Here is a 24,685-nt window from a genome sequence, read left to right on the forward strand (position 1 = left end):
ATGTTAATTTTCTTTTCCTTTAGAACTTCAAATGGAGACTTAAAATTAAGAACCCTGCTAGGCAAATGATTTATGAGATATGCAGCAATTTGAATTATATGTGACCAATACTTCTTAGGAACAGTTGGTTGAATCAATAGAGCCCTTGTTTTCTCAAGGTCTCAATTTTTCCTTTCGGATATTCCATTTTATCATGGTGTGCCAATACAACTTGTTTGATGTAAGATTCCACGAGCAGTGAGATAATCTTGCATAATTTTGGATGTGTAGTACTATTGTCTAATCTTAAAATGTTGATTTGTGAAGAAAAATGATTTGAGATTAAATTATGAAAATCTTCAAAGCATTTGGCAACTTCAGATTTAGCCTTCAAAAGATAGACAAAGGTAGTTCTGGAAAAATCATCAATAAAAGTGACATAGAATTTATAGCCAATAAAAGATTGCACATTTACAGGTCCCCACACATCAGAATGAACAATCTCAGAAGGTTGAGTTGCTCTAGAACTAGAAACAGAAAATGGTAACCTAGTTGACTTTGATTTGTGACATACTTCTGATAGGAGCACAAAGTGTGACGTTCTTAATGTATATATGTCATATTCTTATGCTTTGTTACTTCTTATTTAGTTGTTTTAGGTTCATATTTATTATTTGTATGTTTTAGTAGAGCTATGCCGAATTTGGATGTTTTGATGATAAAATTGTGCTAAGTGTTAGAAATCCTTATCAAGCTAGGATTCCTTACTCGACTATGACTCTACGTTCCTATTTTCATTATTTATTATTCCTTAATCGTCGATTTCTTTTCAGGAAAGACAAATCCTATTTGGACAAGGAGTAGTGATGCCGTGATGCATTCCTAGTGAGACAAGGAAGTCATGTCCGAGTTGGATAAGGAGAGAGGAGGCCAGCCTAGCTATTTCATAGTTGAAGAAGGAGAGATGTTGTGCAGCCCTATGTGTTTCCCAATTGAATTTGGAGTACACGAATCAAAGTCCGTATCAAAGAAGATTTCGGCTTTCCAATCCGATTTTCTCTCCTATTTGGGACGGCATGAATGCTATGTTATTGACTCCTATAGATAGAGACACGGCCTCATTGTTTAATCATCATCAATCTTGTGCACATACTAGACAAAGCTCTACCGAATTTCATACTCACCTTTTTCAAGATCCTAAAACCGATTTAATCATCCTTCCACCATTCCCTAGCCTTCAAGCACGCTTGTGAAGAGGTTTCATTCCCTTAGAAAATCACGGCTACACCTTGTAGGATCGCTTGGTTGATAAAGTGTAACCATAATTCTCTCTTTGTTAATTTCGGTTTTTGGTTTTTATGTTATGTATACACTTGTAGCATGATATGTAGGTTGTTGGATTAAAGACTTATGCTATGAACATGTTTATTATTTTCTATGTAAGTTTCGATTGCATGAATGTTGGTTAAGTAGGTGACATGCTTAATGAATTCAATGTGCATGGCATTGAAATTACATGGTAGGATGAGTATGTCGGATTTCGATTAACTGTCTATGTGATTAGGTTACTGCTTAGAACCCTAATTGTATGATTCAACCTTAGTTATTCATGATAGTGTCTCGTTATCTCTTGTGATTCGTTGTTAAATGTTTGTGATTCTATGCCCTGGCTGGATCTCTGGTTTGTGAACGATACCCTCTTGCTTTATACTACTAACGATGCTTACATGGTTATATTGATGTCGAGTAATCGAACCAATTAACTTCACATTCCTGACTAAGTTTACAAGAATTTGGAAACAAAAACGAAAGAACATGTGAAGATAGATGGGCAAGGTGCATATGCCATAACTGTTATTGACTTGAGGACTGAGAAGCAATAAGGAGACTCTTTGAAAAACTTGGAGATGTGAAAATGTAGCGAAGGCCATTTAAGTAGAAGCCTTCACCAATCTTTATTAAAGTAACTCGATCCTGAAAAATCACATAGAGTTGAAAAGGTGACTAACCAGTCAAGAAATCAAATATTTTTTCCAACTGACAGAAGCTTGAATGAGAATGAAGGCACATATAAAATTGATGATTAATGACTAGAGAACAAGGAAAGATTTCCTTTTCCCATGATGGGAACTTCCGAACTTGTTTGCCATTTGCAACTGAGACATGAGAATGTTTACTAAATGACACAAAATCACTCAAATTAGCACAATTATTTGACATATAATCAGTGGCACCTGAGTCAACAATCCAAAAATTATGATTTTTTGCTAAGTTTCAAAGCAGATGCGACTGCGCAAATGATACCTAGAATATCCTCATATCAGACTCAGTGAGAAAGCCATCAAACTTTCCTAGCATAGCAGTGTTGTCTCCATTTCCATTGTTGCCTTGCCTCTGAGCTATGAAATTTGCAAACTCATTAATGAGAGAAATGCTATGAAATTTTCAATACCAATAGAAACATCACCGCTAGAACATTGGCTTTTGTTGTGTAGGTCTGCTTCATCTTCCCTTTATCACTGAAATTCTTTGGCTTAAGCTGAGGGTGCAAAATCCAACATGTTTCAAGTTGAAGACCAATACCTGATCTCCCAATGCTCTCACAATGAGTACACTTCAGATCGTGACTTCTTCCTCTATAAGGCCTTGAAGTGGCAAAAGCTCTATATTCAGATGAGCTAGATTCTACACTTTTCACAATTACTTCAGCACACATGACCTTTTTCTAGTTTCTTCTCTTTGTATGATACTGAAAACTGCTGAAAAGTGATGGAAGTGAGGATGACATCAAAACCAGACTTCTGAGATCCTCATACTCAGGTCCAAGGCTAGAGAGGAGCTAAAAACTTTGATCTTCTTCTTGCCTCTTCATAAGGGTATCATGATAAGTGGTGAAGGGTCTGTACTAGTCAAGTTCATTCCACTTTGACGTGAGATTACCAAGATGCTCAATGAAGGGGAGATTTCCCTTATCACAAAGGAAACTCTACTTGGATTGGTCTCTAATAGCCAGAGTCATGGCATTTGCACATGATATGTAGTTGAATGAATTCAACAGAGAAGAGGTGAGCCGCAAGCTTGTGTTTAGATCATTGGCATCTGATGATTTTGAACCAAAAGAAGATGCAGGGGAAGATCTTCTTAATCTCAGGCTCCATTTAGTTTATAATCCATGCTCTCATAAGTTGATCTTGAGCAAGTCATACCTCATAATCTGGAGAGGAAGCCACATGCTTTTTGGCCTTATCACGAAGGAAACTCTACTTGGATTGGTCTCCAATAGCCAGAGTCATGGCATTTGCCCATGATATGTAGTTGAATGAATTCAACAGACAAGAGGAAGCCACATGCTTTTTGGCCTTATCACGAAGGAAACTCTACTTGGATTGGTCTCCAATAGCCAGAGTCATGGCATTTGCCCATGATATGTAGTTGAATGAATTCAACAGAGAAGTGGTGAGCCGCAAGCTTGTGTTTGGATCATTGGCATCTGATGATTTTGAACCAAAAGAAGATCCACCAGTCATGATTAGTGGAGGAGGAAATGAATGGATGTATAAGCAGAAGCAGGTCCAAGAATAGATCACTACTCTAATACCATGTTGAATTTAGGAGAGCTATGAGACATGAACACAGTGAAAATGTGAATATGTATTTCTCACTTGAAGATTACAAAGCAGCAGCTGCATATATAGAAAGTAAAGAGGAAAAGATATAAACAAATAATTATAACCTACTTAGGTATTCAAAATTAGGACCAAGACTAAACACAACAACTATTTGGCTAATCAAATCATGTACAATACTAGAAAAAATGGGAAAGGAGATTAGATCAGAGGCAGAGGCGTGCAAGGAGTGGGGGGAAAGCTAACAACCCCACAAAGTGCATTAAATGCACTGATTTAACCCATATGATACAAAGAGGTGCAAACGACCACCTCTTGTACAACTGAGAATGACAGGAACTAGGAGAAATGACAACATCAACTGCAGGCCTGCATATCAAGTATGCAGGTGCATACCCTCTACATAAGCTACTCAACTTTAATCAAGACCTGCACCTTGCATAATGTAGTCAACTTCAATATTAAGTAATTAGAAATGTGCTCAGTCATGATCAGACGTCGATCATTTATTGAAGAAAGCTAAGAAGGTAACTGGAACTTGATATGGCACTTGACCCCTCATAGTTTTTTTTTAAAAGTTTGATGGCATTGATTAGGGATGGCAAAAAAAACCCAGTGGGCATGGTACCCACGAGTATTCGATCCTGATGGATGAGTGTTTCGGGTAAAATCGGGTAACGAGTACGGGGATCTCCAGTATTCGAATAGAGGAAACAGGTAAAAGTCTCAAATGAATTAATAGACAAATTAAATAAATAGAAAAATATTAATGAAACATGAGGATTAAGCACATGCTTATGAAATTTTATTTGTATGCAAACTTTTTAATATTATTATTATTATTGTTATTTTTTTTTTGAAAACGAGTATTATTATTGTTCTATGACTTCTATCCTTAACAAGATTTGTATGTTTTTTTAATTGAAATAAGGAGATTTTCTATTTTGATATTTGACGTTTTTATTTTAGCCTTTTACATTTCGTATACTTTACAAGAATTTTTTTAATATTAAAATAAATTATTATTAATAGATATTGGGGCGGCTATGGAAACTTGATCTCCAACGTGTATGGGTACGTGGAATGCCCATTATCCTATTAATGGAATTAGGGCGGGTACGGGGATATAAATGGACTCGGGTATATGATTTTTCAATCTCCTGACCATACCCTCCCATTGCCATCTCTACCCTTCATTGTTTAATTAAGGCTTTAAAGAGCTATTTTTCTTGGCTGACTGGGTCATGCATTCATATGGCATGAATCACGTATGTTACCATGTAAACGTAGTACAAGTAAATTAACTGTAAACAACCCTCTAACTGCAGGTTCATGACGAAACACTGGCAGTTGATCAACATAAGTACATAACCTGCCTTCAGGATTCATAGCACCGTTGGATATTCAACTCAATTGTATGATTGTAATTGCTGGAATTTCCAATTACATAACGTATGTGCTCTACCTTGATCTCTCAGTTTGATTAATTGTTTTACTCTTGAAGTTTATTTATCTGTTTAATGAATTCTTTAAAATTTTGTCTTGAACTTATATATATATGATCGAGTCTAGTTGTTGGCTTGCCTCGATGCAGTAAATATTACATTAATCAGCAACGACGATGTAGATTTCCTAGCTCCACAATATAAATATTTTTTATGAACTACTTAATAGAGCTGTATTAAGCACGTGATGATATATGCGATCAGTTCTGTTATTTTGGGATTGATATATGCTTAGTTCATAGCATGGAATAATAGTGAATCTCTTTTATATCTATGTCTTCTGTCTTGCTAGAAAGAACCAAACGTGCTTAATTCATCGAGATTTATATGTATTCGTTATACATCAATGTCATCCAATATCATCTCCATATTGTCACATCCTGCCAAATTTAGCTAAATTTTACCTTGAGCCTTCTAGACAGATCCGGAATATGGCGGGACTCTTTGGAAGATCCTAGAAAGCGTTGGAAGTCTCAAGAAGACTTGAGACATTTCCGGATTTCTCTAGAACCATGGAGAGGCTAAGGGAACTAGACCACTCCAAAATTCTCTAGAACACTCAAGGTTCATCTTAGACTTGTGTAGAATTGTATAGAACTCTCTAGAGTCATCTACATTGTACATAGTCCTAGAATTATCTAGAACTAGTGAGGTAGGATAAGGATGCCTATAAATAGCAAGACACCCCTCTCATTTCATCCATCAAGGAATCAAGTAATCAAGCTATCAAGCATACTTGTAAGTTTTCTTGTTCAATATAAGTTCTCTTTAGAGATATCTTCTTTGCCTTTCAATTGTTCTAGCAGGGCGTTTGCGAGAGTAATGCTGACTTAACATAAGAGAGTTGCTAAAGTCGCACGAGTACATATATCAATGTTCATTCACCGTACACTACGGTAATAAAACAAATAAAATCACCCATAATAAATGTTTTTCTTTACAAATTTTTTGATAGGAGCACTTTGTGCGACGTTCTTAACATGTTTTACCTCCATTTGTACTTTGCTTATCCCTTATTGTTGTACTATTAAGTCATTGAGTCGTAGTAAGAGTCTTGGGCGGTATTGGATGCATCTTTGTGCTTACATGAGTTAAAAACACAGAATTGGTCTGGAGTCCTAGTTTGCACTAGGAATCTTTGTCGGACTAGGAAACCTAGATGGATTAGGAGTCTTCATCTTTCTACGTTTTGGTCGCATTTGCGATATTTTTAGAGTCCTTCTTGCACTAGGAATTCTTGTTAGACTAAGAAACGTATCATTTGGGAAATTCTTATGGAGTCATTGAGTCGTACTAAGAGTCTTGGGCGGTATTTAATGCATTTTTGTGCTTTCATGGGTTAAAAACGCGGAATTGGTCTACAATCCTAGTTTGCACTAGGAATCTTTGTAGGACTAGGAAACCTAGTTGGATTATGAGTCTTCATCTTTCTAAGTTTTGGTCGCATTTGTGATATTTTGAGAGTCCTTCTTGCACTAGGAATCCTTGTTAGACTAGGAAACGTATCATTTGGGAAAGTCATACTTGAACTGAAACTCGTTTTGCAAAACTTTCCTAAATGAACTTTCATGTTCTAATAACTTACTTGTTCTAGTAAGTTTTCTTTTTGCAAATTAGAAATTTTCCTAATCTAGTTGAGCACATATATTACATGTGTCTTTTTAAGACAAAAATTGTCTAAATTAGGACATAATTTTCGAAACTAATTATCTCTTACTTATGATTTTATTTTTTTATTTTCAGATTGGATTTAAGAGATAATACTAAAGAAAATAATGGAGAGCCGTGCCTACATGGAGAGTTACTCATGGCTTGGGAGATAGAGTGGAACAAGGAGAAGCCATGCACATGAAGTCCTATCATCAACAAGTCATGCAACAATTAAATAGAAGATGATCATTAAGGGAATAAAGCATAGCATGATGTGAGAGAATTAAGAAATGGAGTCCTTCCCGTGTGAAGAAGAAAAGAAGAATGAAGAAATAAATGTGAAGATTAATTAAGTGAAAACAAGAGAGATAGAGTCATGCATATGAAACCTAAAAGCTAGAAGATGATCATTAAAAGAATAAAACATGACGTGATTTAGGGAATAAAACATGACATTATAAGCATGGCATTATAATATGAAGAAAGAGACAACATCAAAGAGGAGACCGTGCATCCTACCCTCCCTCTTCCCTCTATATATACATGGCTTCACCTCTCAAATAGATCACTTCTCCTTTGCATTCAAGAGCCAAAATTCTAGCAAAATACTACCTCAAACATTCTTCACCAAAAACAGCAAGTCGTTCTCCCCCCTATACAAATTCTATCTCTACCAAAATCACCATTGAAGATACATTTTCAAGATTCCTACAACGTGTGATTCTCGCAACTGATCCCCATGGCTTTCTTTGTTTTTTATTTTCTACAATACTTTATCTATGAAGATTGTAGTATGATGTTTGTGTGAGATTATTGTTTTGTATTTAGATTCGAAATTTTCAGATTGTTTTATTGGATTTTTGGATCTTTCCCGAATTGATAGTTTCCTATAATTATTGAGTTTGTATTTCTATTGTTGTGTTCTAATCATGTTTCGCATACTTTTAGATAATTTTCAGATATGTGCATATGAATTTAGTGCTTAGATGCAGTCCCTAAGATTGTGTTTGAGTGCTAAATTCATCAACTATATTGACACAAATCGAATCATGCCCTAAGTAGGTTCGGTTTGTGTTGATTAAAAGTGATAAAAATTATGGAAATTTGCATGTGAAACCATGGTGAGTGACACCACACATGAAACATGTCTCCAACAAAGATTTGGTGCTTAAATGTAATCTTGTTTGATTTCTACTCTAAGTATTATTGAATTCGATTGCATGCAAATTTAGATTAGGCCCTAAGTCAATTTAAATGTTAATTGAAATCTTGCATTATTAGATGACTTCCTAATGCTTTAATTGTATTGGTGTCTAAAAAATATGTAATTGGTCGAATTAAAATGCAGTAAATAAAAATGTAAAAATACTTGTAAATTGTAAAAAAACAAAATACAATTAAATTGTTAAAAAAATTAATCTTTGTAAAGATAAATTTGTGTACAGTAAACAGTAATAAAAAAATTTAAAAAAAATCAATATATATGAACAGTACCAGTAATAGTAAAGTGCGCACATCAAATAGAAAAAAAAACGTGAACAATAAATTTGTAAAGAAAAAAACAATTTTTTTTGTTTTATTCTATTTTTTGTGATAAATGTTTTAATTTTGTTGTAGTATGCATATAAGAGACTTGTTACATTTAGATAATATTTTTAAGGAAGCTAAATGTTTATTCGAAGTTATAAAGTGAACGGAATAGGTAAAGTCCATTTTGTTATTATTAGCCTAACCCTCCATTTGTACCTTGCTAAGGTCACTTGGGGTTGATGGCGGTTTTTATTCACACTTTGGGGCCAGTCTAACACACAAAGTAATTCCGAGCTGAGTAAGGAGCATGCTATTTTCATTACCCTAGTTCAAGGTTTACAAAATTGGATCTCAGAGACCCATAGACTGACATACATCTCAGTGATGGAGTCGATTGGTAAAACATCTTTTAGATGATGTGGACCTCGTGGTGTCCAACAAATGAGTCATACCTTGTGACTATCTCTGATTCTAGCTATCCAACCTTCTGAAATAAAGGAATGAGTTTGTATCTAGACGACGTACTTAGGCCGCACATTCACCTCGCTTTATAACTCAGAAAATAACTTTGTATAAATAGATGTATGTAGTTTCAAAAGAAAATGATATTCTAATTTTTAAGGTATATCGGATAAAGCAAGACCCTTACCTGGGGTTGTTTCAGTCCATTGCACAGTTAGCTCATCTCCTCCACGTACCATAAATATTAGGATTGTGTGTGAATAAAATCAATTAGACTTAGTAATACTTTATACTTATAGATTTCGTAACAATAAAAAAATATAATAATAATAAAATATAAAAAATATATATATATTTATATATAATAAAAAAAATCAATCCGTAACAAACAAAGAAAAGAAAACGAAAGTGAAAGAGAAAAAGAAAGAAGGTGAAATAAAGAAAAGTTTGTATTTACTTATACTTGTATTTCATATTTTGTAAAGTTACTAATTGTTCTTTTCAGGATCATGAATGTCCAAGATTAGTGGTTGGTCCGAAGAGTTTAGTGCACACCTGAAAAGAATTCAGCCTCAAGCTCAGTTTGATAACGTTTTCATTGAGTCAGATTCATTTCACGAAGAGAGAGACTTTGGGTTCATTTCACCATTTCCAGGTTCATCAAGTTGCAATGTGATAGGAGCACAAAGTGTGACGGTCTTAATGTATATATGCCCTATTCTTATGCTTTGTTACTTCTTATTTAGTTGTTTTAGGTTCATATTTGTCATTTGTATGTTGTAGATAGAGCTATGCCGAATTTGAGTGATTTGATGATGAAATTGTGCTAAGTGTTAGAAATCCTTATTGAGCTAGGATTCCTTACTCAACTAGGATTCTACTTTCCTATTTTCATTCTTTCCTATTTCTTAATCGTCGATTTCTTTTTAAGAAAGACAAATCATACTTGGATAAGGAGTAGAGATGTCGTGATGCATTCCTAGTGAGTCAAGGAAATCATGTCCGAGTTGAAGAAGGAGTAGAGATGCCGAGCAGCTATATGTGTTCTTCCTATTGGATTTGGTTTCACACATGAAGTTGGATTTGGAGTACATGAATCAAAATCCATATATTAGTTTAGGTTTTATTTTCTGTTTTTGATCCGAAACTATATCAAAATCTTTTATATCCTTATGAATTCGTTTTTAAATGTTTGTGATCCTAAGCCCTGGCTGGATCCCCGGTTTGTCAACGATACCCTCTTGCTTTATACTACTAATGATGCTTACAGGGTTATATATTGATGTCGAGTAATCGAGCAACTATCAAATGGCGCTGCTGCCGGGGATCCATAGAGATGGATCCCTAACTTTAAATGTCGAATTCATTGTCTATATTGTACATTTGTATATTATTATCTTGTTGGTTGTACATATAGTAAATACATCTTAGGTTGTTGTTTTGGTGCTTGAGTGAATGATTGTTGTAGGTTGTAAATCGAATGAAATAGGTAAAGTCCTTTTTGTTAATATTAGCCTTAACCCTTCATGCTAGCTCTCGGGTTTGCATGAGGTCAAGGGCGGCTTTTATTAACACTTGGAGATTTGTCTAACACCCAAGGTTAAGTCCATTCTCTTATTACTCTGGTGCATGGGACTAAAATTGGATCTCAGAGAACTACTGACTGACATACATCTCGGTGATGGAGTTGATAGGGAGTTCACTCTCCGTAGTTCAACAAATGAGTCCTACCATGTTCACTATCTCTAATTGAGCTACATGGCCTTCTGAAACAAAGACTTGATCTTGTGTCTAGGCATCCATACTTAGGCCGCACGTCTACCTCAGTTTACAACTTAGAATCAATCGATCATTCAATCATTGAAACGGCAAAAAGAGCTTGTGAATTATATGAACTTTTGCAAAACGTAAAGAACTAACTCTTTGTAAACTTGACAACATAGTTTTCGTGCCTCTTCCATAAGTGTTCGTGTATATGACTAAGGAAAGGCACGGTTTCATGTCATCATTGTGTATTCTTCAATGCTAACTCTCTAATTTTCGTGTCACAGGAACTATGCATGTCTGAGATATCTAAGAGAACACAAGAGCTCAAAGACCGAATTCAAGCACTTAGAGATTTAAACAACTCTTTCACAAGTGGACCCTTAGATTTTGAAACATCTCCAAGAAATTCAATCTTGCACTCTTCGCCTAGATCAGAAGAAGAGGAGGACCTTTCCTTCCCCTTCGTCTTCAATTCAGAGTTAGACACAATTGCGGACCGTGATATAATTCCTGTTGGTGCTCCAATGGCACTCAAGAATGCATTCATCCCGACCACCCTTGAGTCACCTTCATACATTGCTTTCACTCCACCTGATGAAGTCAACTTCTTCATTCCAGTTCAATTGCTTGGGCAGCTGCCTAAGTACTCTGGTTCTTCAATGGAAGACCCTAATGTTCACCTTAGGGAGTTCTTGGACATTTACAAGCTCTAATCGATACATCATCTTTCTCAAGTAGGCTTGAGGTTGCTTTTGCTTCCATTTACACTTAAGGATGATGCTAAGCGTTGGTTGTACTCTTTGCCTGCTGGAATCATCACCACATGGGACAAAATGACTAAAAGGTTCTTAAAGCAATTCTTCCCTGCTCAACTCACGAAAAGACTTAGGAGGGAAATTCAGAACTTCACTCAGAAGGATGGTGATTCACTCTATGAGGCATGGGAGGAATTTCAGGAACTACAAAGAAAGTGCCCTCACCATGGTATTTCGTTGGATGACTTGGTGTAATTCTTCTATGAAGGACTCGACACCACCAATAAAAGCATGGTGGATTCGGCATGTGGCTGCACATTCATGAACAAGACCGGTCAAGAGGCTTACACATTGATTGATGACTTGGCCGACAACAATCGCCAATTTAGTTCCAAAGAGAAGAGAGGAAGCAAGAGACATGGGGTGTATGATATTGATGCAAGAAATCAGATGGTTACTTTAGAAAGGAAGCTTGACGTTCTAGTCAAGCCATTCAATGGTTCGAGCATCAACACTCAAGCATGTGGCATTTGTTCTTTCAAAGATCACACAACTGAAAATTGTCCAAATGGTGCACTAACTGAAGAAGAGTTGAAGTTCATGGGGCAACAAAGGCCTAGGTATGACCCTTACTCGAACACATACAATCCTGGACTCAGAGATCATCCAAACTTTCGTTGGACCAACAATGTTCAACCGTCCAATGCTCAAGGTCAAGGACCTCGTCCTTCAGGTTTGTTTGTGAGGCCTCAAGTACCTCAAGGTTCTGTTCCCTTTAACTCTAATGTTCATGGTTCGCATAATGCATATGCACCTAACTATGATGAACTTTTGAAGTCTCTTGCTCAAGGGCAACAAAATTTAAACTCTGCTACTCAACCTTTAGTTACAGGTCAACAATCTCATTCTAAGGACATAACCGAGCTTAAGAAGCAGATGGGACAAGTGATCGACTTCATGGGCAAGATCCATGAAGGAGGAAAGTTGCTGAGCCAAACTGAGCCAAATCCCAACGTGAAGGCCATGATTACAAGAAGTGGGACGATCTTGGATGCTCCATTGCAACAAAACAAGACGGCCGTGCCTTCTAAAGGACAAGAGGCCGAGAGTTTCAATGTCAAGGACTTAGAGAAGGACCATGCCTCCTCTAAGGCTAATGATGCCGTGCCTCTACCCCAAGGAGATCATGTCGTGAATGATAAAGGTAAGGATCCTAACTCTAGTGGTTTGGTTTCAACTAATGATCTTCTTCGTGTTCCCTTCCCTAGTAGATTTGCAAAGCAAAAGAAGGATGACTCTGATCAAGCCATGCTCGACATCTTTAAAAAGGTGGAAGTGAACATGCCTCTCATTGAATGCATACAACAGAATCCTAGGTATGCTAAGTTTTTGAAAGAATTGTGCACCAATAAGAGGATGACTCGAGAGAAGGAGGTTGTCACAATGAGTGAGACGGTTTCTGCCGTGCTCCAAAGGAAGCTACCACCAAAGCTTAAAGATCCAGGGAGTCTTTCTATCCCTTGTACAATCGGAAACATGACATTTGAAAACATAATGCTAGACTTAGGTGCATCTATCAATGTAATGCCGTACTATATCTATGAGGACCTAGGTCTAGGTGATTTGAAACGAGATAATGTTGTGATTCGATTGGCTGATTGTTCCAACAAAGTCCCTTTGGTAAAGAAGTCAGGAATCATGGTGGTAAAGAACAAAGATAACGAGTTAGTGCCTCAAAGGACAGTGATTGGTCACCGTGTGTGTATCGGCTATAGGAAGCTCAATGCTACAACAAGGAAGGACCATATGCAGTTGCCATTTATTGATCAAATGCTTGAGAGGTTAGATGGTCATTCTTTCTATTGTTTTCTTTGATGGATATAGTGGATACAATCAAATTAGTGTTGCGGAAGAAGATCAAGAGAAGACTACATTCACATGCCCTTTTGGTATGTTTGCTTATCGCCGCATGCCTTTTGGTTTATGCAACGCTCCAGGTACGTTTCAACGTTGTATGTATCACATTTTCTTTGAGTATATTGGTTCTAAAATTGAAGTTTTCATGGATGATTTTTCCGTTTATGGTGAAAATTTCGAAACTTATCTAGAGAATGTTGAACTTGTGCTTAAACGTTGTGAAGAAACTAACTTGGTTTTGAATTGGGAGAAATGTCATTTCATGGTTACACAAGGCATTATCTGAGGCCATATTGTTTCATCTAGAGGAATTGAGGTTGATAAGTCTAAAATAGATCTTGTGCGTCACTTACCCCTCCCCACAAATGTGAGGGATGTTCGATCATTTCTTGGACATGCAGGTTTCTATTGTAGGTTTATCAAGGACTTTTCCAAGATTGCGAGACTAATGAGTTCATTACTTCAAAAAGACGTTCCCTTTCACTTTGATGATTATCGCAAGCATGCATTTGAGACCTTGAAGAGGCTATTAACTTCGGCACCTATCATGGCACCGCCGGATTGGTCCTTGCCATTTGAGTTGATGTGTGATGCCTCCGACTATGCAGTTGGAGCCGTGCTAGGGCAAAGGAAGAATAAGCAGCCCTACGCCATCTATTATGCCTCACGAATGTTCAATGATGCTCAACAGAATTACACCACAACTGAAAAAAGGCTTCTTGCTGTGATCTTTGCTTTAGATAAGTTTCGTTCTTACTTACTTCAATCCAAAGTTATTGTTTACACTGACCATGCAGCTTTGAAAGTACTTAATGACCCGAAGAACGATGCCAAACCAAGATTGATTCGATGGATTCTCTTACTCCAAGAGTTCGATCTCGAGATCAAGGACAAGAAGGGAAGTGACAATGTTGTGGCAGATCATTTGAGTCGTTTGGTGAGAGATGCCGAGCCCTTGGCTATCCAAGAGAGTTTTCCAGATGAGCAACTCTTTCGAGTTGAGGTAAGTGAGCCATGGTATGCAGATATTGTGAATTATCTTGTTTCTAAGCAATTTCCGGATACTTTATCGCATGCTCAAAAGAATAGACTCAATGCATTAGCTAAGTATTATGTTTGGGATGAACCATACTTGTGGAAACATTGTGTTGATCAAATTATTAGGAGGTGTGTCCCTGAATCTGAACATCATTCTATACTTACTTTTTGCCATTTTGAATCTTGTGGAGGACATTTTGGTTCACGTAGGACTGCTCTTAAGGTGTTAGAATGTGGTTTCTTTTGACCTACGATTTTCAAAGATGCATATCATTTTTGCATGACTTGTGATAGATGCCAACGCATGGGAAAGTTAGGATCTAGGGATCAAATGCCTATGACACCGATTATACATATTGAAATATTTGACTGTTGGGGCATTGATTTCATGGGACCTTTTCCTAGTTCAAATGGTTTCTTGTACATACTCGTTTGTGTTGACTATGTTTCGAAATGGGTGGAAGCAAAGGCCACCCGGACTAATGATTCTCGTGTTGTTGCAAACTTCCTTCATTCTAACATTTTCTCTAGGTTTGGTATGCTGAGAGTTATCATTAGTGATGGAGGATCTCACTTTTGCAACCGGATCATTGAGGTGTTATTGAAGAAGTATGGAATCAAGCATAAGGTTGCTACGCCTTATCACCCCCAAACAAGTGGACAAGTAGAGCTATCTAACCGTGAGATCAAGAGAATTTTGGAGAAGTCTGTTGGACCATCACGCAAGGATTGGTCTCAACGATTGGATGATTCTCTTTGGGCCTATAGGACGGCATACAAGACTCCTCTTGGAATGTCCCCATTTCGTTTAGTCTATGGCAAGGCGTGCCATCTTCCTGTGGAGCTTGAACATCGTGCATGGTGGGCTGTGAAGAATTTTAACATGGACATTGATGAGGCCGGATTGCATAGGAAGTTGCAATTGCATGAGCTTGATGAGATTAGGAATGAAGCCTATGATTCGGCAATGGTTTACAAGGAGAAGACTAAGACATTCCATGACCGCATGATTAGGAAGAAACACTTTGTTGTTGGGCAGAAAGTTCTTTTGTTTAATTCTCAACTTAAGTTGTTTCCTAGTAAATTACGTTCTAGATGGATAGGTCCTTTCATTATTACAAACGTTTTTCCTTCTGGTGCTATCATGATAAAGAGTATGGTGAAAGGCACCGAATTTTAGGTCAATGGACATCGCTTGAAGCCTTATTTTGAGAATATGGAGAATCATGTGATTGAGGAGACGTGTCTCCTTGATCCTACGGCAAGCAAGTGATGTTTTGGAGCTCGTCTAGGCTATAGACTCTAAACTTAAGCCAATGAAGAAGCCATCAACGAGTGTTTGCATTTTCTTATCCCTTATCTCTTTTTAATTTTCGTTGCTTGTCAAATTGTACATTGAAGGCAATGTAAGTTTTAAGTGTGGGATGAAGTATACATCATTCGTTGTATTCTATTGTTTGATATTTATGTATTTCGATTTTGTTGTTTTGATTTTGATTTTCAATTTTTTAGTGTTATTTTTGGTTTTGTTTTTCCATTTTTAAGTTGTTTTGTTTTTTTCTTGAGTCCTAGGTATGCCTTTAACTGTCTAGGATGAGTTGATCTTTGAATTTATGGTTAATAGATGATCACGATATTGAATTGAACTTCATTGTTATTTGACGGTTAATCGATGTGTAGATTTGGTACGAACATGTAGTAGATGAGGATTTTGAAACTTAGGTACAGAATGAGCATGTTCTTTACTTGTTTGAATTCATTTAACCTATGTGAGATTCGAGCCATACTTGTGCTTTCTTTGGAGAGTTTATTCTATCGTTTCTTGGCTTTATAACCTCATTACATCTATTTTGATCAACTCATATGCCATAGAATTGCAATGAACTAGAGAATGCTAGAGCTTACTTTGTGAAACTTTTGAAGCTTTATGTCATAATATACTTTGATTTTGAAAAAGATTGTTGGATCTTTTTAGGATTTCCACCACTTAAGCCAAAAAGATGTAATCCCTATATGAGCCCTGCTTGGGACACCTTAGTGTTAACCCCTTTGAGCCTACAATAAGCTTTTTCTTTCATTACCAACATGTTATATCCTTGCTTAGTATAGTTATATCTCTACCTTGTCTTTGAGGCTTGGCAGAGCCGATTCTTGTAATAATATGGAGTGATGATTTGATTCAAGTGTGGGGTTATGCTATTGTATGTAAGAATGCCGTGAAAAGAGTATGAAAAAGAAGAAAAAATTGATAGATGCCGTGTGAAAAGAAAAAGAAAAAGTATATATGCACGGTTAAGAAAAAAAATGATGATGATCTCGGCATACATGGGACTTGTTTATGTGAATTTAGAGTTGTGATGTATTTGTTGAAGGCTCAATAATGTTGTACTTTAGCCTTTGTTCGTTTTCACAACGTTTAGAGTGAAGGATGGGTCTAACATGATGATATTTATGGAGTATGGCAACATAAGGTGGATGTTTTGCTCTGCTAAGTCTTGAGGATGACCTTTGTGATTCTTTTACCTTAAAAAATGATATCCATGCCGAGCCTAAGCCTACTATTTTCTAAAAGATTCGCATGATTCTTAAAATGAGTAGCTCTTGATCTATGGAGTTTGTTTCATGAGTAAGCATATGGTTTGGGTTCATTTGTGCATATGATTGGTATCTTTCATGACGTTTTTGATTTCACTATGTTTATAACTCTTGTGTGTGAAAAGCTTTTAAGCATATGCCATGTTCTTGAGAGAAAATATTTGGAGTGCATATCCTTTGTGAGTTGAATTTGAACTTGTTTTGAACATGTCGAGCTTAATATCACCTTTGTTTCTGCTATGTCTTACTTGTTAAACGAAATCTCATGTTATTAACCAATGAATTCATCTTATCTATTTTGATTGAGTGTTATTCTTGATGCTATGAGTTTGAAGATCTCTGAGACAAAAAGTTGAAGGCATTAGAATGTTGTGTCGTTAGTGTTAGTTGTGTTTGTTTTTGTTTTATGTTTTGATTTCCCTTTTTAGTGTTTGCTAAGGGACTAGCAAAGGCTAAGTGTGGGGTTGTTAATAGGAGTACAAAGTCTGACGGTCTTAATGTATATATGTCCTATTATTATGCTTTGTTACTTCTTATTTAGTTGTTTTAGGTTCATATTTGTCATTTGTATGTTGTAGATAGAGCTATGCCGAATTTGATTGATTTGATGATGAAATTATGCTAAGTGTTAGAAATCCTTATTGAGCTAGGATTCCTTACTCAACTAGGATTCTACTTTCCTATTTTCATTCTTTCATATTCCTTAATCGTCGATTTATTTTCAGGAAAGACAAATCATATTTTGACAAGAAGTAGAGATGCCGTGATGCATTCCTAGTGAGACAAGGAAATCATGTCCGAGTTGAAGAAGGAGTAGAGATGCCGAGCAGCCATATGTGTTCTTCCTATTGGATTTGGAGTACAAGAATCAAAATCCATATCAAAAAAGATTTCAGCTTCCTAATTGGACTCTATCTCCCATAAGGGACGGCAAGAGGGTTTATTTTCTCCTATATATAGAGGCTCGGCCTCCCCATTTAATCATCATTAACCTTGCACATAAGCACAAGCCATAGCTCTGCCGAAATAGTCCCTCATCCACCAAGAAATCCTAAAACCGAAATTCATATTTTCTCATCCTTTGGATCCGAAGCAAGTAGCCTAGGATCTTCGTTTGCTTGGAATAAACCTCGTAGGATTATTTCAAAGTGTAACTCTATGATTTTCATGTTTTATTTCAGTTTACTATGTTCTTGTTCTTGGATGATTTCTGTTTTTGTTTTGTTAAAGTTTAATTCATTATTGTCTATGTTATAGTTGTGACTTTCGAATTATGTAATGATATGAAGTTTTCGATTTCTATTCAATGATTTTAGGTTTTATGCCGTGAGTTCTTGTTCTATGTTCTTGATTCAATTTCGGTGTATTCTTATATTGCATGTGTGATTAAGACAAGTAGTTGATGTTGCATATGTTAATCATTCAAAGCTAGTAACGATTATGATACAAGTAGTGGATTAATTGTTTTTTGTTTTTCCACCAAATTTGATTCTAAGTTCGGCATTGGATAGGTACTTGAAACATGTTGATTTCTCTATGTGATATGTAATTGCATGATGAATTGGTATGTTAGATTTCGTACCAAGACAAGTAGTTGAGCTCGAATGTATCCATGTATTAGGAACCAAGTAGGAACTTGATGCATGATCGAACTTAGTTGAACCTTGATACCTACGGCATGAATATGATTGAGAATAGATTTTGATGGCTTTGTTCTTACATGATTTGTTTGGTGATTGCTTATGTGTTGGTTGGTTGATCACATGTATATATTAATTTAGGTTTTATTTTCTGTTTTTGATCCGAAACTATATCAAAATCTTTTATATCCTTATGAATTCGTTGTTAAATGTTTGTGATCCTAAGCCCTGGCTGGTCCCCAATTTGTGAACGATACCCTCTTGCATTATACTACTAATGATGCTTACAGGGTTAAATATTGATGTCGAGTAATCGAGCAACTATCACAATGGGCTCTATCCATTATTTTTTTAGGATCCAGAGTTAGAATTGTTAACAAGTCTGTGTCCTTTGGGCCAATTGAATTTAGATATATCTGATCCAGTGCCCATAGTTTAAAGCCGAACAGAGGACAACCTTGTTCCAAAACCGGAAATGGAATCGATCAAAGAGCAGAATGGCCAAGTAAAAGAAGCAGTTGGGGGGACATTATCCTCTAACATAGCGTACCATGTTCCAGAGGAGGGAAAGACGAGTGATTTTGAGTTGAAGAGTGGGTTCCTACATCATTTGCCTAAGTTCCATGGACTCTCAGGAGATGATCCCAATCAGCATCTTACATTGTTTTAGTTCAATTGTGAGACCATGTGCCCTAGAGGAGCAGACATGGTTGTTTGAAGTGCCAGCTGGTAGGATTACTTCATGGACAATAATGGTATATGAGTTTTTGTCAAAATACTTTCCATCTTCAAGAGTGACTCACATAAGGAAGCAGATAACTTGTATCAAGCAAGGGCCGGATGAGTCATTTTACAATTACTATAAGAGGTTCAAATCTCTTGTAGCATCATGCCCAGCCCATGAGATTAGAGAAGGTACGTGGCTTCATTATTTCTATGAAGGATTGCTACAAATGAAGATAGAGTTTCTAGATTCAGCAGCTGGTGGATCATTTCTAGACAAGAGTAATGTAGTAGCAAAGGATTTATTGGAGAAAAGAGCCATGAACAATCAGCAATTTGGAACATCTGCTAGTTCCACAAGACAAGTGCATGAGACAAATTCGAGTTCAAATTCTTCTCTAGAGGACAAGGTTGATAAGTTGTCCAAGATGATGAGTCATTTCATGATAACTAGTGGAGCTCAAGTTTGTGGAATCTGTACGGAGGGGCACCCTACTGATTAATGTCCTCAAGTTGCTTCTAGTGGAGGGTATGAGGAAGTCAATGTCCTTGGTTATTAAGGATGTCAGAGGTACAATCCATTTTCAAATACCTACAACCCTGACCTACGTGATCATCCAAACTTTCAATGGTCCAATAATGAGAATGTACTAAGGCCACATCAGAATGCTATACAATTTGGGCCTCATCCGGTTGGTTTGTTTAGACTACAAGCTCCACTACTCAATGTGCCACCTCCCAACGTGGCTAGTACTCCTAATTATGATGAGATCCTAAAATTTTTAGCTGCTGGGCAACGTCAATTGAATACCGTGACTCAAACTTTGGTGGTGGGTCAACAAGCGAATAACAAGGACATTGCGGAGCTAAAAACACATATGGGCCAAGTAGTAGACTTCATGAGCCATTTTTCAGAGCAAGGGAAGTTGCCAAGTGGTGTCATACTTAACCCAAGGAATGAGCAAGCCCAAGCTATCATGACAAGGAGTGGGCTCGAGCTAAAGAAGTGGCCTAGTGTTGCTAGGAAGGCCCAAATGGCCCATGTTCTTGAGGAGGGTGATGAGATAACTATGATGAATGACTTAGGGAAAGATCCAGCTACCTCCAAGAAGGAGAGTGTGCCGATCTATGAAACAGACAAAGGTACAAATGCTAACTTAAATGAATTAGTTAAAACTAATTATATTTCGTGTGTACCTTTCCCTTCTAGGTTTGCAAAGAGCAAGGAGGATAAATCTGACGAGGAGGTGTTGGAGGTCTTTAGGAAAGTGCAAGTTAACCTTCCATTGTTGGAGTGTATCAAGCAGATCCCTAAATATGCGAAATTTCTTAAGGAGCTTTGCACCTTAAGAAGACAAATTAGGGAAGAGAAGGTAGTGAAGATGAATGAGACAGTTTCAGCTGTCATCCAAAGGAAGCTACCCCCTAAGATGAAGTTTCTATGTCCCATGTAAAATTTATAACACATTATTTCATATGTTTATGCTTGATCTAGGTGCTTCGATAAATGTCATGTCATATAATGTTTATCAATCACTAAGATTAGGAACTTTGAAGAATGATAATGTGATTATCCAATTAGCAAATCGATCTAACAAGTACCCTACGGGGTATGTTGAGGATGTCCTTGTACAGGTCAGTCACTTGATTTTTCCTACAGATTTGTATGTGCTAGACATGGAGGTATCACCCTTGGAGACAACTCCACTGGTTTTGGGGAGACCGTTCATGAGAAATACAAGGACATGCATCGATGTACCTTGGAAATAATGATACTCTACCAGTTATTGTGTCATCAACACTGAGTAAGCAACAAGAAGCTAGATTGATTGATATGCTTAAGAGGAACAAGATCGCTATTGGATGGACTTTGGCGGATATTAAGGGGATCAGCCCTACAACTAGTGTTCATAGGATACTTTTGGAGGATGGCGTCAAGCCTACACGTGATGCTCAGAGAAGATTGCACCCATCAATGATGAAAATCGTGAAAGATGAGGTGATCAAGCTGTTTGATTGTGGAGTGATCTATCATATCTCGGACAGTCGGTGGATTTCACCAATGCAAATTGTGCCTAAGAAGAGTGGGGTGACTGTTGTGAAAAATGAGGCGAATGAGTTGGTACCCCAGAGGTTGGTGACCGGTTATAGGATGTGCATTGATTATATGAAGTTAAATGCTACAACACGCAAGGATCACATGTCTTTGCCGTTCATGGACCAGATGTTGGACAGATTAGCTGGACACGAGTTCTATTGTTTTCTAGATGGGTATAGTTGGTACAACCAGATATGCATTCATCTGGTGAATCAGGAGAAGACGATATCTACATGTCCATTTGGCACTTTTGTCTATCGACGCATACCTTTTGGGTTGTGTAACGCACCAGGTACATGTCAACGATGTATGCTTGCTATTTTCTTTGACTTTATCAAAAATATCATTGAGATCTTTATGGATGATTTTAGTGTTTATGGAAAAGACTTTGAGGCATGTTTAGAGAACTTAGAGTTAATCTTGAGAAGGTGTGTAGAAACTAACCCTAATCAAGGGATAGTTTTGGGACATATTATATCTGCTAAGGGTATTGAGGTAGACAAGGCTAAGGTTGATATTGTGCATCACTTACCCTCTCCCACAACTGTGAGAGAGGTTCGTCCTTTCCTTAGTCATACATGATTTTATAGGAGATTCATCAATGATTTTTCCATGGTGGCGAGACCTATGTGTACCCTATTACATAAGGAGGTGTCATTCATATGGGATGATGCATGTGAGAAAGCGTTTGTGAAATTAAAGAGTTGTCAAGTGCACCCATCATTTGTGCTCCGGATTGGAACATGTCCTTCGAATTGATGTGCGATGCTTCAGACTATGCAGTTGGGGCAGTGTTGGGCCAAAGAAGAGAAAAGAAGTCTACAGTGATTTATGCATCTAGGACTCTTAATGAGGCCCAAATAAATTATTCGACTACGGAAAATGAGCTTTTGGTTGTAATCTTTGCTTTAGAAAAATTTTGATCATATCTTTTGCATTCTAAAGTTATTGTGTATTCTGACAATGCAGCCATAAGATATTTGATGACTAAAAAAGATGCTAAGCCCAGGTTAATCCGATGGATACTGTTGATTCAAGAATTTGATCTTCAGATTCGAGATAAGAAAGGAAGTGAGAATGTGGTGGATGATCATTTGAGTAGGATCATGCGAGATGAGGAAAGAGATCCACTACGTGAGACTTTTCCAGATGAGCAACTCTTTGGGATGGAGGTAAGTGCGCATTGGTATGCAGACATTGTCAATTATTTAGTTACTAAGACTTTTCCTAGTACACTTTTGCATGCTAATAAGGCTAAATTGAGGAAAATAGCTAGACATTGTATGTGGGATGAACCGTATTTATGGAAACAATGTAGTGATCAAGTCATTAGGAGATGTGTCCCATAAAATGAGCATATGTCAATTCTTAACTTATGTCATAATGAGGCATGTGGAGGTCATTTTGGGCCTCGTAGAACTGCTTTAAAGGTGTTGGAATGTGAATTTTATTGGCCAACTATTTTCAAGGATGCATACATGTTTTGTGTTTCTTGTGATAGGTGTCAACGGACAGGTAAGATTGGCCCGAGAGATCAAATGCCCCTTACTCCTATTATTACTGTCGAAATTTTTGATGTGTGGGGTATAGATTTCATGGATCCATTTCCTTCATCTAGATGTTTCTTGTATATCTTATTGGTTGTTGATTATATGTCGAAGTGGGTGGAGGCAAAGGCCACTAGGACTAATGATTCAAAAAAGTTATTGCAGGTTTCTTGAGAACTAACATATTTTGCAGGTTTGGAGTACCACGTGTTTTGATAAGTGATGGAGGTTCTCATTTCTGCAACTGGACAATTGAGGCATTGCTCAAGAAGTATGGAGTGACCCACAAAGTTTCGACACCATATCTTCCTCAGACAAGTGGCATGGCAGAAGTGTCAAACATAGAAATCAAGAGAATTCTGGAGAAAATTGTAGGTCCAACAAGGAAGGATTGGAGTGATCGGTTGTATGATGCATTATGGGCCTACAGGGCCGCGTACAAGATGCTTGTTGGGATGTCACCATTCAGATTGGTGTATGGGAAGGCATGTCACCTTCTAGTGGAATTAGAGTACATAGCATGGTGGGCGGTGAAGAATTTCAACATGAGCTTGGATGAAGCAGGTCTACATCGAAAGTTACAGCTCAATGAGCTTGAGGAGATTAGGAATGAGGCTTACGATGCTTCGTGGATTTACAAGGAGAAAATCAGTGCTTACCATGACAAAATGATTAGAGGAAATAAGTTCCAAGTGGGCCAGAAAGTTCTGTTATTCCATTCGAGGCTTATGTTGTTTCCAGGGAAACTTCATTCGCGTTGGGTTGGCCCATTTGTTGTTACTAATGTGTTTGCTCATGGTGCAGTTGAGATTCAAAGTGATACAACAGGGAAGGAATTCAAGGTGAATGGGCATCGACTTAAGCCCTACTATGAGCTATTTGAGGACCACACGTATGAGGAGACAATTGTGAGAGATGCACCTAACGGAGAATGAACAAGAGAGAGTCTAGGCTGAGAGACTATAAAACTCAAGAGCTGCATGGGAGGCAACCCATTTCAACCGTATCTGTGGAGGAGTGTCTACGGGAGTTTGAATTTTCTAATCCCTTAACTCTTATGGTTGAATTGTATATGTGTTGATATGTGATCTTATGCTATGCCTGTGAATTACACTTTTACTATTGAGCTTACATTGAGGACAATGTAATTTTCTAGGTGTGGAGTAGGGTTGCAAGATCATTAATTGTTTGTTTTTGCTTTGCTTTATTGTTTGTGATGATATAAAGAAAAAGAAATCGGAAAAATGAATAAAAATAATAATTGTATTGCTTTATTGAGTCTTAGGATGCCCCTAAAATCTAAGATGATTATGTCTCTAAATGCATAGATGATGGTTTTGCATTTCATACGAATTAAATTGTAAGTTTTATTGATGATGTGGATTTGGTATGAATATGTGAGATTTGGATTGATTGATTATGACATACATGTTTTGGTCAGTTTAAAGTCCATAACAACCTGTGAGTTTTTGAGCCTATAAGTACTTTCTTCATGAGATGTAATATGAAATTTCGTGATTGTTCATGAACCTCACTATTCTTTGCATATTCAATAACTATGTGCCATAGCTTTTAATGGACTCTAGAATTTACTAGAACTCACTTTTGTGATTATTGAAACTTTTAAGTCATAAAATACTCTGATTTTGAAATTGATTTATAGATTATTTCTAGGAATGCCACCATTTTAACCAAACAGTCATGGATCCTTATATGTGCCTTGTTTGGGACCCCTTAGTTGAACCCCATTTGAGCCTATATTGAGCATTTTATTCATCACCTATGTTATCTCCATGCTTAGTATAGTTACCTCTACCTTGTCTTATAAACTTGGCAGAATTTTTGTTGAGATG

General features: G+C 37.1%; 1 non-coding gene across 1 annotated transcript; it reads right to left on the reverse strand.

The window, feature by feature from the left end:
• Nucleotides 1-11,400: 11,400 nt before the first annotated feature.
• On the reverse strand, nt 11,401-11,507 carry LOC126801326 (small nucleolar RNA R71). Its single transcript, XR_007672817.1, has one exon. It is a non-coding gene; the product is annotated as a small nucleolar RNA R71 (small nucleolar RNA).
• Between the last annotated feature and the right edge of the window lie 13,178 nt (nt 11,508-24,685).

Source organism: Argentina anserina, chromosome 6, assembly GCF_933775445.1.
Source record: "Argentina anserina chromosome 6, drPotAnse1.1, whole genome shotgun sequence".
Taxonomy (NCBI): domain Eukaryota; kingdom Viridiplantae; phylum Streptophyta; class Magnoliopsida; order Rosales; family Rosaceae; genus Argentina; species Argentina anserina.